Source organism: Ailuropoda melanoleuca, chromosome 2 (genome assembly GCF_002007445.2).
Source record: "Ailuropoda melanoleuca isolate Jingjing chromosome 2, ASM200744v2, whole genome shotgun sequence".
NCBI classification, from domain to species: domain Eukaryota; kingdom Metazoa; phylum Chordata; class Mammalia; order Carnivora; family Ursidae; genus Ailuropoda; species Ailuropoda melanoleuca.
The window spans coordinates 127638711-127643621 of record NC_048219.1 but is presented as its reverse complement, the minus strand read 5'-3'; the positions used below and the strand labels follow the sequence as shown (position 1 = coordinate 127643621).

The window sequence follows — 4911 nt, the reverse complement described above, 5'->3', positions numbered from 1 at the left end:
TTCCTTGAACTTGCAATACACCTGCCTGTCCCAGGGGATTTGTTCTATTCCCTCTGCCTGGATTATCCTTCCTGCTGATAGTTGTCTGGTGTAGGTCACTGTCAGAATACCATCACACCAACTGGGCCTTTTTTGCCACGCTTTCTAGAGTAGTACCCTTTATCATTCACTGTCCACTTAGCCTGTTTTATTTTTTCTTTATAGTACTTTGCACTAACTGGCAGTATATTTTGTCATATACCTTGAGCACTAATATTAGGGATCTTTGCACTTAAGTTTGAAGATATAATTTTAAAACATGAAGAATTATATATTGTGCACAGTGAGAAGTACTCTGTGGCACTCATTACCCATCCATTCCCTCCCCCATGTCTGTAATAAACCTTAAAGCTTAGTTATAAACCCAATCAAGAATAGGTTATCCAAATTCATACTGTCTGTTGCAGAACAACATGATGAAAAAATTAGGTTGTGGGGGGTTTATGCTTTCTTGTGTACTTAAGTACACACATGCAGACTTATACATGGGTGTGGTTTATACTTTCAACCCTACAAACGTGGGTGTTTTCTGGGCCTTAGCATAGAGAGGCAAAATACTGCATTGGTTTTACTTTTGGTGTGGGTTCTTCAGTTCTTTTACTTCATTTTTTTTTTCATGTTGAGGGCAGTTTTATTCATGTGTCCTCATTGCATTAAGTAGGCACTAACCAGATTCACACTCAAATATTCTTCCCCAAAAATCATTAAGTCAGGTTCTCATTTGGCTTCACGATTAGCTTCTTCTCCGAGTTGTAGAGAAAAGCAAAAATATTCATCTTTTGTCAATCTGGATTGTGAAACCCATTCCTGAAATAAAACAAATACTTTTGTTTCAACAGGCCTGGTAGTAGTGGGTTTTTTCAGCTATAACTTTGTAATAACCACTTAACATTTTTATTTTTTAACACTAAGGTGTGCAAAGTTGATGAACACTCACAATGAGGAAATAATTTACCTAATGAGTAAACTTCAAAGTGTATAGTCAACTTTTATTCCCTTAGGATAGACTCCTTGAGATTGGGGGATAACTAAATCCGGGCTGTTTTATGGGGTGTTCTGCAAGTGCAACTTTAAGGAAATGCTCTATGACTTTGAGCATATGTTGTGGTTAAAGAGTGTTTGAACTTTGAATAGCTTCTTTAAAATCTATTTAATGAGAAAAAATTTTCTATAGAGAAGTTTCTTGTTTTTGTGAATGCTATGTGTAATAAAATTGTAATTATCATCAATCCCTCCTATAGTTAAAATAGGTTCAAATTCTTTCCCTCTCGAATGTTAGTCAACAAATCTTTATCAAACGTTGCTGCAAAGTGCATAGTATCATTGCAGTGTTTTCTGTCATTGTTTTCTTGTAGGTGCTCCTAAGAAAACAATATGCTCTTGCATTTCAGAAGATAATCTGTTTAAGGCGTACACACAGATAACCTACCTAACCTTAGAAGCTAGTAACAGAAGACATGTCATAAAGAGGAAAGTTATTAAGGCTGAGTGTGAATACAGACATTAAATGATAGCACAGACATAGAAACGAGGTATGAGTTAAGTTGGAATATTCAAGAAAATTAAAGGGTTGATGCTGTAGGATGGGAAAGATTTTTGTTACGTGGAACAGACGGTGAAGTCCCTGGTAGGAAAAATGTCTGAAACAAAGACAGGAATACTCAAGGCACTGAGTAACCTATAGGAGTAGAATGGAGGGTTTTTATAAGGTTTAGATTACAGCATTTAAACTTGATCCTGCCTTTGAGGAAGACTGAAGGTTTTAAAGCACCAATGATAATGGGAAGTTGGGATGGGCATACCTTGAAGATACTGCAGGTTCAATTTCAGACCACTGCAATAAAGCAAATATTGTAATAAAATGAGTCAAGGAATTGTTTGGTTTCCTAGTACATATGAAAGTTATGTTTACACTATACTGTAGTCATCTGAGTGTGCAATAGTATTACGTCAAAAAAAACAATGTAAATACCTTAATTAAAAAATACTTTCTTACTAAAAAATGCTAGCCATCATCTGAGCTTTCAGCAAGTCCTAGTTTATGACCACAGATCACCATTACACATAGAGTAATAATGAAGNCTATACTATAGTATTACGTCAAAAAAAACAATGTAAATACCTTAATTAAAAAATACTTTCTTACTAAAAAATGCTAACCATCATCTGAGCTTTCAGCAAGTCCTAGTTTATGACCACAGATCACCATTACACATAGAGTAATAATGAAGAACTCTCAAATATTGCAAGAATTATCAAAATGCGGCACAGAGGCACAAAGGGAGCAAATGCTGTCAGGACACCGGCGCCGATAGACTCACTTACCATAGGGTTGCCACAGACCTTCAATCTGTAAAAAGGACACTATCTGGGAAGTGCAGTAAAACCAAAGTGTGCCTGTATTTAATAAAGGAGTTTAAAAAGTTCCTTTCTTAGGAGATAGAGCAAAGATTCCTCCATTACCTTTCCTCCCTAACTGGTGGATATTTAGAGAGAGCAGACAGGTGAAGAAATTTCAGATGGGCTGTCCAGTTGGTGTGATGGAGGTGTCTCTATATGGTGCTTTTTTCTACTTTTTCATGTGTCTTAAAAGCAGACTATATTCACAAGGAAGATAAAAAAGAAATGAAAGATTATGAAAGATTTCATCCTTAAGAATTTAGTTTTATTGCACATATGAATTTTATAACACACACACACAGGAACAAATCATTTAAAAAGGTCTTCCTCGTAACTCCATCTCTGCATGAAAAATTTCCAGGTGCCACTGCACTGTGTGCAGTACATTTCAAATATAATCAAATTGGGTTTAGAAATACTAATGGTGATTTCATAGAAGAACCCTAGCTTCAGCAACTTAGGAAATTACACTTGATTTCCTTTTGAGTGTTACTCAATTGTGCTTGAAATTGTTCGTTTGAACTCTTCTAAACAAGAAGCAGGTGGTTAAATGTGGGCACTGTTTAACATTAACACAAAACATTCCAAACACAATGCACTTTTGCCCTTTGAATGTCGACCAGCTTTCTTCTCTCTCATAGCCTGTCCTTCCTTGGCCGTTTCATTTGACCCACTACATCCCTGGAAGGAGAATTGGTTCAAAAGTAGTTACCTGCTAGGAAGCATCAGGCTATTTTTATAATCTTCCAGCTAAAGCTTTTAATGTAGCAACTGCGGGTTACTGAAGCAGTTTAAGAAAAAGGAACTGCTGAGTTTGCCTTTTTTTTTTTTTTAAATAGTAAAACGCAAGGTGACACAGAGATATAAGTGAACCAGAACAGGGAAGAGCCGAGTTTTCTGCACAGAGCAAAAGCAAGACTGCAAAACACATTTCAATTCTATACCGCAATCAAGATCTTTGCTTTTCTATAATACATGAACTAGTTCATGAAATGCACTTTTCTCTAAGTCAGCTTTTCCTCTCCCAGAAAGACATGGGTGATATCATGAACTTCTTACTGAGAATCCATTTGCTACAAAGTACTTGGTAAATACCCCAAATTTACAGTCAGGTAGGAAGATGACATTCAAAAACATAGACTTGGCTATTTCTTTACTTCTACTTTCTTTCCTGAAACAAACTTTTGTAGAAGTCGGGAACCATTTTCTGTCCCCATCTCCTTTCTGCCCGTTCACTTCCTCCATCCACCGCAGTGAAACTTTTGCTCTCATTACTCTCCTATCTGCCTTCTCTATGCTTACAAATGACATTATATAGATTAGGGCATCATTAATTTAGCACAGTCTACCTTTAATGCTCTCATATCACATTATATATAATGTAAGAATTTTCCAAAATACATTTTCATTTTCTCCCTCTTGTCCTTTGTGCTTTTGTTATTGTACAATTTATGTTATATATATGTTATATATGTGTGTGTGTGTTATATATATGTTATAATTTCATAATACATTGGATTAATTTTCTTTAAACTGTGAATTATATTTTAAATAGTTAAATTAAATTTAAAAAATAGTTTTTGTTTTTTAAGATTTTATTTATTTATTTTAAAGGGATGGAAGGGCCAAACAGGAGGGAGAGGGACAAGCAGATTCCCTGCTGAACATGGGGCTCAATCTCATGACCCTGAGATCATGACCTGAGCAGAAACCACGAGTCAGCCAGGTGACTGGCTTAACTGACTGAGCCACCCAGGCGTCCCTAGATTTGAGTTTTAATCCGATATTATGTTCTTTTGTCAGAAGATTCTCCTTTAACATTCCTTCTAGGGCACCAAATTTCCTCAGCTTTTGCTAATCTGCAAATACCTTTTATTGTTGTAGAATATTTTCACCGGACATAGAATTCTAACACCAGCATTTTTCACAGAACTAGAACAAACAATCCTAACCAGCCTTAGGATTAGGCTCCTTTAGACCCACCCTAACAAAGGTTAAAACACAGAGACTTGAAAGAATAAAACTATTCTAAATGCCTTCTAAATCAGACTTCAAATCTCCAGAGAAAAATGACAATAAAATCCAGATACTGGATTTATTTATAACAGCTTCTTTTTTTGTTTGTGAGTCTTTTTTGTCAGTGCTTTAAAGCCATTGTTTTGTTATCTCCCTGTTTCCATCGTTTCTGATAAGAAGGTCAGCACTAATTCTTGTCTTCCTCTCTGAGTTGTGGCCTTTTCTACAAGAAAAAAAAAGATTTTCTCTTTTCACAGGTCTTTAGCAATCAGATTATGATGGGCCTTGGTGTAGTTCTTTATTTTTATTTTACTTTTGTTTCAGTGAATTTCTTGGATCTACATATGTACAATTTTTTTTTTAAAGATTTTTTAATTTCTTTATTCGACGGAGATAGAGACAGCCAGCGAGAGAGGGAACACAAGTAGGGGGAGTGGGAGAGGAAGAAGCAGGCTC

At 35.8% G+C, this 4911-nt stretch overlaps 1 long non-coding RNA gene across 1 annotated transcript; it reads right to left on the bottom strand.

Moving 5' to 3' along the window:
* On the bottom strand, positions 1–2637 carry LOC117801078. Its single transcript, XR_004623471.1, has 3 exons — positions 2503–2637; positions 1842–1873; positions 1–846 (listed from the first exon to the last, which is right to left on the bottom strand). It is a non-coding gene; the product is annotated as an uncharacterized LOC117801078 (long non-coding RNA).
* Positions 2638–4911: the final 2274 nt, after the last annotated feature.